Source organism: Giraffa tippelskirchi, chromosome 1 (genome assembly GCF_054371585.1).
Source record: "Giraffa tippelskirchi isolate mGirTip1 chromosome 1, T2T-mGirTip1v1.2.pri, whole genome shotgun sequence".
NCBI lineage: Eukaryota > Metazoa > Chordata > Mammalia > Artiodactyla > Giraffidae > Giraffa > Giraffa tippelskirchi.
Genome location: NC_137275.1, coordinates 120093966 through 120106467, shown reverse-complemented (window position 1 = coordinate 120106467; position 12502 = coordinate 120093966). Strand labels below are relative to the sequence as shown.

The following is a 12502-nucleotide window of genomic DNA, read 5'->3' as shown; positions in this document are numbered from 1 at the left end:
TTACCTTGATGGGGGCCACGTCCACGAGCACCCGCTTGTCACCTGGGGTCGACCCCCAGCCCTGGGATGTACCTTGATGGAGGCCACATACACGACCACCCCCTTGTCACCCTGGGATGACCTCCAGCCCCAGGACGTACCTTGGTGGGGGTCACATACACAACCACCCCCTCATTGCCCTCATGCAGCACCCTCTCCATGCAGTAGTAGGAGGCGTAGTCTTCCCTGAGGACTTGGGGGCCACGATGACCACAGACTCGTTCTTGTCCAGGAGCTCTTGCTGCAGATTCAGAGCACTGTCACGTCAGCACCAGGTGCAGTATGACAGCAAAACCAATACGTGAAGACACCTCCCTCATAATTCCCTTCTATTGGCAGCAGGGCAGACGTGAGCTCTAGCAGCCTGTCTCCCTCGGGGGTCAGTGCCACAGTGGGACCCTCCCCCAAGCAAGCGACCATTAAGAGCAACTGTCAACCAGCCACCTGAGTGGTCCTTCTTGGTGATTGGTTGTGGGCCTCTCTTGTGTATAAAAGGAGTCTGAACTGGGACTGAGGGAGATGGTTTTCTGAGACACTAGTCTGCCATCTTCTGGGTCTGCTGGCTTTCTGATGAAAATTCTTATCCTTTGTTCCAACAACTCGCCTCCCGACTTATTGACTTGCCGCAAGCAGAGCGAGCTTGGGCCGGGTAACGCTGAGCCGCAAAGCAGTGGTTGGGAGCTGAAAACACGCCAAGAGATCCAAGAGAACTTGTGAGCAGCTCACTGCCTCTCCCAGAAGAGAGAACCGCAGTGCTTTTGAGCATACAGAGGTGGGCTTTGTGTGAAAAATTGAGACTGAGTCAGAACAGATTATCTTGTTTTGGGGCAGATTTGCTGTCTGATGACTTGTCATTAAGTGCTCTTTGGCTTAGAGAAATGAAGATCTAAGAATATGTATTTTTGTGAGGGTGAAAAAGTAGCTGAATAGAAAAAAAAATCAATAATTAGCCATTTTACTACTTATCTTCTCCTTTGTAAAGAGAAGAATTGCCCTACTTTTAGAGGGCCTGTGGGTCCTTCATTAAAACAGATTCTCATCCCTCAGCCTACGCTTTCATTCATCAAAATGATGACTCGTCAAAGGATCGAGAGCCCGTGTGATGGGCAGAAGACAGAACAGCCCTCCAAAGCCCCACCCTGCTCACTATCTGAATCCAAGTCCACTCTGGGCTGCATTTCAGAGCGAAGGCAGCATCAGTAGTGTGGTGTGTGTAGGATTCCTGGAAGCCCTCGGCTGCCCCAGGTCAGCCCTCAGGCAGGAAGGACCTGGGCCCTGCCCCTGAGCAGCAGCAGAGACCCTGTGGGCAACCAGCACCACCAGCACCAACACAAGGAGGATAAAGTCAGATGCTGATGAGACAGCCTGTGAGAGTGAACCTCTGAAATAGCTCTCTTGTAGGTAAGCATGTTTAATTCATAAGGTTGGACCAATGCAGAAATGCACCCTTTTATTCCTAATTTAGGCTGCAGTCCATGGGTTCGCTAAGGGTCAGACACGACTGAGCGACTTCACTTTCACTTTTCACTTTCATGCATTGGAGAAGGAAATGGCAACCCACTCCAGTGTTCTTGCCTGGAGAATCCCAGGGATGGGGGAGCCTGGTGGGCTGCCGTCTGTGGGGTCGCACAGAGTCAGACATGACTGAAGTGACTTAGCAGCAGCATTCCTAATTTTATATCCATCAATGTTATTCTTACACATATTTATAGAAAAGCAGTTACTGTGGTCCCAGATATGGGCTATAAATACCTAAATGACTGTCTATACTGTTTAACCTCCCTGAATCTCTGTGCACTTTTCTGTATTTACACAGGAACCCTACTGACTCAGGGGAACCTTGGAGGCTGCTGCATATGATACAGTCAGAACTTCAAGTACACACATGTGAATCCACCAGAACACCTCCAAGAAGATGGTCCACTTACAAAAAGTGGATGATGTGGAAAATTCACTTTCTTTAAATGGGAAAAAGTCCACATTTGACATTTCCTGTGGCAGTTTTAAATGACATGATTCAATATTAAGAATTTCATGCCAACATGATATGAGGAAACACAATCATGAGTAGCTTCTGAGATCAGATTTAATAATACAATAGAAAATTCAGGCATTACCTGCTAGGTGTCAGGAATCAAGTCCTGAACTCTGGGGTCTGGATCTTTCCTCTCATCGTGTACCAGATAGTGGCCCATGTACTGCAGCTGAAACCGGGCTGGCCCAACACTCACTGTGAGTATTGTCATTTTTCTTCTCCTTTATGCCCTTTCCTGTGACCTGTATTCATTTAAAAGTCCAACTTGAAAGTGATTTTAAATTATAACATCATTTAAATGATCAAAATAATTTATTTTTTAAAATAAAATGACTGAAAACTAATTTTTATCAGAAAAGCATTTTACCATCTTTGAAATTTTGCAATATTTATTGAAGAAATCTTTTACCATCTGAATCATTATCTTAACTAAGAGTAAAAAGCACACATCAAGATTTTCAAATACCCATCACAGTACTTGAACTACAATCTGATACAAAGACAATTAAACAATCACAATACAGCTTTTAATGTTCTCCTAGAATTAAACACAGGGCTAGTTTTAAGGGTCTGCAGAGACTATCTAGCATTCAATTTGCTTTGTCCAGACAAGCGTTTGTAAAATGTTCCAGTTCTAGGTTACTTGGAGAAGGAAATGGCAACCCACTCCAGTATTCTTGCCTGGAAAATCCCATGGATGGAGGAGCCTGGTGGGCTACAGTCCATGGGGTCGCAAAGAGTCGGACATGACTGAGTGACTTCCCTTTCACTTTCACTTTTCAGGTTGGGGCATCTGGATCACTAATAATGATTAAGAACGTGAAGCAAATATTTTCAATAGAAAAAGTCTGACAGGGGTGACTGTGGGTACAAGATGCTTTCTGTACACCTAACAGCTGCTCTATTAAAATGGAGCTATTCTGAAAACATTATGCACTGGATGCAAAGAACTCACCAGCTCCTTGAACCCTAAACACTGCAGGCAACTGGCTATGAGCTGCCGGTCTGCCTCCTGCAGAAGCTCTGGGTATTTTTCCATCACAGAGCAGATCCTTTTCACCATCTGCACAGCTATACTGAAGTCTTTCGTGGTTTCACCTTGGTAAAGAATATACAACAAAACTGTTTAAAACGGCCATCAAAAATAACAAATGTTCGATTATCCAAGATTAGTCACTTGGCCTGTCAACCTGTCCCAATTAAATTCACTATTTACTCAGCATTAATGAAGGTTTTGGAATACAGAAAACTCAATAAAATTAAAATGCAGCTATATACACTCCACCACCTCTACGGATAATTGAGAGGTAGCCATGTAAGTAAGTGATGGAGAAAAAGAAAAATCTTGTAGTTCATGACAAAAATAAGGTCATTAAAACCCAAGTTGGTCTAAGTTCGGAGGAGCACAAATCTTTCTCCAGCTAGTATTTCCATGCCTTCTCTACTATATTCAAAGTAAAATACTGAGATAACTTGAACAATCTGGCTAAAACTTGGCAAGATGTATTGAATCCTAACAGTGACCAGACCTAAATATGTGGTGTAAACATTAGAGCCTTTAATTCAAATGGTCCATTAACCCCACCGGATCCAGATTTGGCTAATTCCTCTCCTGTTTTTAGGTCACAGACATCCTCTCTCTTCCTCCTCACTGCTGGCCTTTCCATACTTCACACTTAGGGCTGTTTTGATCCCCTCTTTCTTCCAATCACCTACACTTTATTTACAAACATTACCAAACACTTACCAATGCTATAAAGGCTACAGAAGAGATTTAACATGGATCCTCACTGCAGCCCCCGCTGCCCCAGCAGGGTAAGCCACTGCTAATCCTGCTCTCTCTTGCAGCCGCCAAATGCAAATCCTGACACGGTCTCTTAATTAGAGCGACTCCAGAGACCAAGCCTTGTGCTTCTTGCTGTGGCAAGGTTCTCAGGAATGACTGACTTTGCCGGTAGGATGGAAGTTAGTATAGAATGGCGGCGGGGGTGGGGGTGGGGGTGGGCAGCAGGGAACCTGGTGACCATGTGCTCGGTGGATTCACGTGTGGAGACGATCCAAACAGATCAGTGAGATTCACTCAGAACAGTCAGTTGGAGGTGTACTGGCCCCTGGTCATGTCATCTGCCACCAACTTGCCTATATCTACCCAGCTGTGTCTCTCCTTCATCTGCTTCTTTCCACTCTCCTTTTCGTTTCTCCTATCCACTGTGGCAGTTGTAAAATAGCACATAGAAACCACAGCAACTTTTGGGAGAACTCAGCATGCCAGGCAAACGCGGCCGGAGTTTTGCCCCGAGAGAAATGCTTGCTTTTCAGACCTCAGAGACGGATGACAGGCTCTTCTTGGGAGTCCAGCTGCCCCGTGGGTCCCCTTAACCATGCCCACGATTCTCTAAATAGCTGTCTGTCAACTGTGACTGGGAATCAATTTTAATTTTTTATTGAAATGTGGTAGGCTGCAGTCCATGGGGTCGCTAAGAGTCGGACACAACTGAGTGACTGCACTTTCGCTTTTCACTTTCATGCATCGGAGAAGGAAATGGCAACCCACTCCCGTGTTCTTGCCTGGAGAATCCCGGGGATGGGGGAGCCTGGTGGGCTGCCGTCTACGGGATCGCACAGTCTATGGGGACACGACTGAAGCCACTTAGCAGCAGCAGCAGCAGTTGATTTATAATGTTGTGCTAATTTCTCCTGTAGAACAGTGACTCAGCTACATATACATTCTTTTCCATTATGGTTTATCCCTGGATACTGACTATAGTTCCCTGTGCTCTACAGCAGGACCTTGCTGTTTATTCCCCCTACATATACTAGTTCATATCTACTAATCCCAAACTTCCACCCCATCCCTCCCTTACTCTCCCCCATGGCACCCACAAGTCTGTTCTCTATGACTGTGAGTCTGTTTCTGTTTTGTAGGTAAGTTCATCAGTGTCGTATTTTAGATTCCACATATAAGCAATGAGGAATGGATTTTAATTTGCTTATGAATGTGCTGTATCTTTGGAGAAGGCAATGGCACCCCACTCCAGTACTCTTGCCTGGAAAATCCCATGGACAGAGGAGCCTAGTAGGCTGCAGTCCATGGGATCGCTAAGAGTCGAACACGACTGAGCGATTTCACTTTTACTTTTCACTTTCATGCACTGGAGAAGACAATGACAACCCACTCCAGTGTTCTTGCCTGGAGAATCCCAGGGACGGGGGAGCCTGCTGGGCTGCCGTCTATGGGGTCGCACAGAGTCGGACACGACTGAAGCGACTTAGCAGCAGCAGCAGTGCTGTATCTTTGCTGTTGGGCCCTCTCTGAGACTTCATTGCTCATCAATAAAAGAGGTAATAATACTTGGCATGGCAACTCACTTCAGTATTCTTTCCTGGGAAATCCCATGGACAGAGGAGCCTGGCGGGCTACAGTCCATGGGGTTGCAAAGAGTCAAACATGACTGAAGTAAGTGAGCTTCAGTCATGTCTAACTGAAGCTTCTTTTTCAATAAGAAAGTATCTAAGCCTTTAATAAGAGATGAGTAGATAATTTACAAAAGAAATACAAATATTGATAAAAGCGTCCAACCTCTTTAGGAATAAAGATGATGAGATAGCATATTTTTACTTTCAAATTAGCAAAGTATATTTTAAGGTTAATAGCACTGGAAATCACAGGATAAGTCCTTTCTCTTCCATTTTGCCGATGAGTATAAATAGGTACAGAGTGACTGCAAAGCCGTTTGGCAGTACATATGATTTCCATTAAGCATGTTGATACTTTTGGATTGACTGTTCAAGTTCCAGGTATGTAGGTTAGTGAGCTATACAAAATGTGTACAAAGATTTATGCTCCAAGACATTCACTACAGAGTTATTTGTTAAAGCCAGTTTTCAAACAATTTAAATATTCAGCATTAGAGAGCTATTACACATCTAATAAAAATAAACTTTGTGAAGAATTTTTTGATAATCAGCAAAAGTGGTCTATTAAAGTCTGTTATTAATATATTTGTTAGTTAATATTATTGTGTGTGTGTGTGTGCTCAGTCATTTCCAACTCTTTGCATCCCCGTGGACTCTAGCCAATCGCTCTGTCCATGGGATTTCCCAGGCAAGAATACTGGAGTGGGTTGCCAGTTCCTCCTCCAGGGGATCTTCTCCACCCAGGGATAGAACCCATGTCCCTTGTGTCTCCTGCATTGGCAGGTGCATTCTTTACCATTATAGTGATATTAGTTTCCTGGTTTGACAAAGGTGCCTTCATTATATTAGATGTCAACATGAGGAAAAGCTGAGTAAGAAGTATATGGAAACTCTACAATTATTGCATATTTCTTAATAATTAAATGATTCATTCAAATAAAAAGCTTTTTGAAAAGCTTCAATACTTCTTCCATCATAGTTTTCCATTTTAAATTTCCAAAAAGACGTCCTAACAGTAAAGCTTGGCATTCCTCCAGTTCCTCCATCAGCGCCTTATAAGCATTCTCAATGTTCTTCTTATTCTGCGAAAGGAAGGCAAGTCACATAAATAAAACATTCCATTACTCTCCAATTATAGAAAATCATATATTGAAGATAATATTGTTACAATATATTTCTAAGTAAAAAAAATACACTAATGTAATTCAGTTCAGTCACTCAGTTGTGTCTGACTCTTTGCGACCCCATGGACTGCAGCACACCAGGCTTCTCTGTCCATCACCAACTTACGGAGCTTGCTCAAACTTGTGTCCACCGAGTTGGTGATACCATCCAACCATGTCATCCTCTGTCGTCCTGTTCTTCTCCTGCCGTCAATCTTTCCCAGCATCAGGGTCTTTTCCAAGGAGTCGGTTCTTCGAATCAGGTGGCCAAAGTATTGGAGTTTCAGCTTCAGCATCAGTTCTTCCAATGAATATTCAGGACTGATTTCCTTTAGGATGGACTGGTTTGATCTCCCTGCTGTCCAAGGAATTCTCAAGAGTCTTTTCCAACACTACATTTCAAAAGCATCAATTCTTCGGTGCTCAGCTTTCTTTATAGACCAACTCTCACATCCATACATGACTACTGGAAAAACCATAACTTTGACTAGATGGACATTTGTCAACAAAGTAATGTCTCTGCTTTTTTAATATGCTGTCTAGGTTGGTCATAGATTTTCCTCCAAGGAGCAAGCATCTTTTAATTTCATGGCTACAGTGCTTTTGGAGCCCAAGAAAATAAATCTCTCACTGTTTCCATTGTTTCTTCATCTATTTGCCCTGAAATGAAAGGAGTGGATGCCTTGATCTTCGTTTTCTGAATGTTGAGCTTTAAGCCACCTTTTTCACTCTCCTCTTTCACTTTCATCAAGAAGGTCTTTAGTTCTTCCCTTTCCGCCATAAGGTTGGTGTCATCCCTTTATCTGAGGTTACTGATATTTCTCCTGGCAATCTTGATTTCAGCTTGTGCTTCATCCAGCCTGGCATTTCACATGATGTACTCTGCATATAAGTTAAATAAGCAGGGTGACAATATACAGCCTTGACATATTCCTTTCCTGATTTGGAACCAGTCTGTTGTTCCATATCCAGTTCTAACTGTTGCTTCTTGACCTGCATACAGATTTCTCAGGAGGCAGGTAAGGTGGTTTGGTATTCCCATTTCTTTCAGGATTTTCCACAGTTTATTGTGATCCACACAGTCAAAGGCTTTGGCCTAGTCAATAAAGCAGAAATAGATGATTTTCTGGAACTCTCTTGCTTTTTTGATGATCCAGCAGATGTTGGCAATTCTAAATCCAGTTTGAACATCTAGAAGTTCACGGTTCACGTACTGTTGAAGCCTGGCTTGGAGAATTTTGAGCATTACTTCGCTAGCGTGTGAGATGAGTACAATTGGGCGCTAATTTGAACGTTCTTTGGCATTGCCTTTCTTTGGGATTGGAATGAAAACTGACCTTTTCCAGTCCTGTGGCCACTGCTGAATTTTCCAAATTTGCTGACATATTGAGTGCAGCACCTAACAGCATCTTTTAATATTTGAAAGAGCTCAACTGGAATTCCATCACCTCCACTAGCTTAGTTCTTAGTGATGCTGTCTAAGGCCCAAATGTAATTATGGAGCATCAACAATGCTTTTAAAACCTGCCAAACAGCACTAGTTTATTTTTGCCAAATTAACTTTTGTCTGGACCCATTTCATTTTTTAACAACGTTATGATGGTGTAATTAACATGACATAAAATCCACTCACTCTAAGGGTATAACTCAATGGCTTTGATAAATTTACAAAACTGTGTACAACCACCATCACAGTCTAATTTTAGAACCTCTTCAACATCTCAAAAAGAAACTATTTACCCATTTAATGCAATATATTATATTAGAAAAGTTTCAAACATAAGCAGAGAGAACAGCATAACCCCCAACCCAGTAATAAACATCCAGCAACAGCAATTAACATAGCATTTTATGTGCATTTCACATAGTCCCCAAATTGATCAATGAAATAACCTCTGTAAGGTGAGTGTTCATATAAATTATTTTACCAAAAATAAGTCCTCCCTTAAAAAATACTGTTCTTATGGAAAGTTTAGTAAGGAAGTTTTGTAAGGACTCTTCAAACTCAGACTCAGAAATTGCACTAACAGAATAAAATGAGATTATACTGATTATAGGACACCTTATCATTATAAAAAAAAATTTAATTAAGAAAAGAACCCAAGGCTGTTCCTGCTCACTGCAGGCAACGAGAGCTGGAAGTAGTTTAATGCTGCTGCTGCTAAGTCACTTCAGTTGTGGCCAACCCTCTGCGACCCCATAGTCGGCAGCCCACCAGGCTCCCTTGTCCCTGGGATTCTCCAGGCAAGAACACTGGAGTGGGTTGCCATTGCCTTCTCTGATAGTTTAATGACTGAAGTTCTAGTGGAAGCAGAGTAAACTATCTTATGATGGATGTCTCCAATGCCCGGAGGGGTATGACACTTAACTCAAAAAAAGTGAAAAACGTTAATTAACTCAAAAATCGTTTTGATGATATGTAGAATTATCTTCATATTCTTAATTCCCTATAAGTAGTGAAAATTAGACAGGAACCAGATTTCTAAAATTTCTGAGCATTTTTTGAACTCTCAAAAGTATATTACAATCATTACCAATTTTACCAATACAGCAAAATAATAAGATCACAGGATTAAAATTCTAAATAATTGGAAAATTCTACTAATGATTTTCTGTTAGGAAATAATTTTATGTCAGGGACTTCCTCAGCAGTCCACTTACTGCTAAGGTCTCTGCACTTCCAATGCAGGGGGCATGGGTTTGATCCTTAGTCTGGGAACTAAGGTCCCACATGCCACGCAACATGGCCAATAATTTTTTTAATTTTCCTTTTAAAATAATATGCATTTATTTGGCTACATCAGGTATTAGTTGTGGCACATGGGATCCTTCACTGCGGCACACAGACTCTCTAGTTGTAGCACATGGACTTAGTTGCTCTGCAGCATGTGGGATCCTAGTTCCCTGACCTGGGATCAAATCCACATCCCCTGCATTATAAGGCAGATTCTTAACCACTGGACCAATTTTTTTGAAAAATTGTATTTAATTTATTTGCCTTCTTCATCAAATTTCTCCATTGTTGTCTCATTAAGAGCTGCCATAGTCACCACCCTTTCACTGGTGCATGGATGTGTGTCTGGCCTTCCTAAGTGGAGGCAGAATGATATGCCACACTTAAGGAGAGAAGCACTGGGGTCAGGCTGCCTCTTTTCAAGTCCAGGCTCTATTACTCATCTGGGGTTGACAATGGGCAGATGGGGCTTCCCTGGTGGCTCAGACAGTAAAGAATCTGTCTGCAGTGCAGAGACCCAGTTCAGTCCCTGGGTTGGGAAGATCCCCTGGAGAAGGAAATGGCAACCCACTCCAGTATTCTTGCCTGGAGAATCGCATGGACAGAGGAGCCTGGCAAGCTACGGTCCGTGGGGTTGCAGAATCAGACATGATTGAGCAACTCACACTCACACACACACACACACACACACACAATGGGCAGATTATTTATTCAAGTATCTCTTTCATGATCTGCAAAACAAAGATGATACTAACACCTCCCTCACGGCGTCACTGTGAAGGTTAAACAAAGTGATCTCCAGAAAGTGCCAAGCACTACTGTTATGACAATAACTGCCCAGTAAATGAAAGCATTTTTATTTTATTATTATCATTTCTATACCTCTCTGTTAAACCTATGATAATTTCCATAAAACAGGTAAAAATAAAACCGAGTCATGTAATTTAGAAAACTTTGTGAAATTCTAAAAGTTTGTCTTTCAGGTGGAAATTACCTTACGGAAAAACATCTTGTTTTTGTACTTGCTCTGCATAAAGTCGAAGGATATCAGACGACTGGCCAGAGAAGAGCATAGCATTGACCTTCATTGACCAAGACTGAAGGATTAAAAAGTTGAAAAGGTGTATCTGTAGATGGCTCAGGCCATCATCAGCAACAATCAGAAAATACGGACAACTGTCTTCCAGGAAAGTGATCCACTCTTGTGATAAGCACCCAGAAAAGGTTGTTTGAACATCAATGTTGGTATTATGCTGAAGAGGGAGGATTAATGCCATTCTCAGAGCAGAAGTTCCGGAAGTTGAAATATGCATGCTCAGCATCCTGGGAGGATGGATAGATAATTGTGAAATCATCATTTTGTTCTCTACTAGCTTCACTGGTTAACATATACCATGGAAGCCTTTAAAGGAACGAGTTCCAACACAGTTATGTTCTGATTCACAGTCAGGAAATAGACCCTTGACTGTCATTTTGCAAATACATCCACAAACCCCAATTTGGGTTTGAATACACGTGTCTCCTTTAACTCAGAATTTACCACACTTTCCCTTCCCACTCTAATTGTTTTCCACTCCAATCACACTTCATAAAGAAAAAGGAAAGAAAAATACTAAAACCAAATGGTGGCTACAAATCATCCACAAGGAAAGATAGGGTGGATCATTCTGTAGGGATGGTCTCAGGTCATCCGGAAGTAGCACTGGTTTTGATCAAAGACCACAGCTTGTGCACTGCTTGCAAGCAGTCAGCAATGTTCAAACACTTAAAATAATGTAGATCACAAAACAACTGGACAGGCATGCACCGAAACCTTTAGGGGTAGAACGAGGAGGAGGTGGTATTATACACATATGAACTTGAAAGTGTTAAAATTTCACTAGCCAAGTATCTTCCCTTGGAAGTATTTACTGCAGAGCAAATAAGAACAGAGCAACGCTAGCGAGTTTGGCCTTCCTCTGGGCTCAAACTGCTGAGTTTTGAAGACAGAGATGGATTTACTTGGAGCTGGGAGGCTAGACTGGAGACCAGCTTGGCCGCCCTCCCCCAGGGTCCTGTATGTCCTCACAGGAAAGCTCCAGTAGGTCAGAAAGAGAGAAACAAATATCAAATAATATCGCTTACACATAAAATCTAGAAAAATGATAGAGATGATCTTATTTGCAAAGCAGAAATTGAGACACAGACATAGAGAACAAATGTATGCACACCAAGAGGCGAAGAGGGAGTGGGAGGAGCTGGGAGATTAGGACTGACATTTATACCCTCTTGATACCAAGTATAAAATAGATGACTAATGAGAACCTATTGCATAGCTCAGGGAACTCTACTCAGTGCCTTGTGGTGACCTAAATGGGAAGGAAATCCTAAAAAGAGAGCATATATGTGTATGTGTGGCTGATTCATTTTGCTGCACAGCAAAAACTAACAATATTGTAAAGCAACTATACTCCAATAAAAATGGATAATAATAAATACATAAATATGAATGTTCTATAGCCTCAATTAAAATAGAGAGATTGTCATCATAGATTAAACTGCAAAATCAAAAACAAAATACAAAAAACCCCTTAGTCATTTCTGAATCCTGGGATTATGGGTAACAACTTTTTCTGCTATCCCCTCTAAATTTTCTAAATTTTCATTGATCTATTTCTCTTTGAAAAAAGAAAAAATAGACTACTTACAAAACAATGTCACCGTAGGTTTTAGTTCTCAAATCACGGACAAGAACCCCACTGTTGCATGTTACCTTGAAGAAAATGATGGTAAACTGTCCTCCTTAACTAATTAGACTCATGAGGTAGCATTCAATCAGGTAGAAGAAGCACAGGTCTTTTCCAAACAACCATGAAGGCATGACTATCTCTGAGCCCCCCATGTGTCTACACAGGTACTCTTTTTCCTCCTAACAGACACTTTACTAGTTTCACTACTTTCCGTCTCCATGAGGAAATTCACCTCTACACAGCCGACAGGCCACACCTGGTCCCTGGTCCCTGGTGGTGTAATGGCTTGGATTCAGCACTCTCCCTGCACTGACTGACCACAGGCTCTGGTGGGGGACCGAAACCCTGCTCTGAGCCACTGTGGGCCAAGGCCCACTGAGATCAG

General features: G+C 42.1%; 1 pseudogene across 1 annotated transcript in view; it reads right to left on the bottom strand.

The window, feature by feature from the left end:
* LOC145515857 (putative ATP-dependent RNA helicase DDX60) overlaps window positions 1-12248 on the bottom strand; it is a 33265-nt pseudogene extending 21017 nt beyond the window's left edge. The window contains exons 1-7 of the transcript XR_014061073.1: window positions 12141-12248; window positions 10383-10711; window positions 6457-6573; window positions 4027-4090; window positions 3003-3172; window positions 2157-2309; window positions 141-280 (exon numbers count right to left, since the gene is read on the bottom strand). The product of XR_014061073.1 is annotated as a putative ATP-dependent RNA helicase DDX60 (transcript). The remainder of the gene's footprint in view (window positions 1-140; window positions 281-2156; window positions 2310-3002; window positions 3173-4026; window positions 4091-6456; window positions 6574-10382; window positions 10712-12140) is intronic.
* Window positions 12249-12502: the final 254 nt, after the last annotated feature.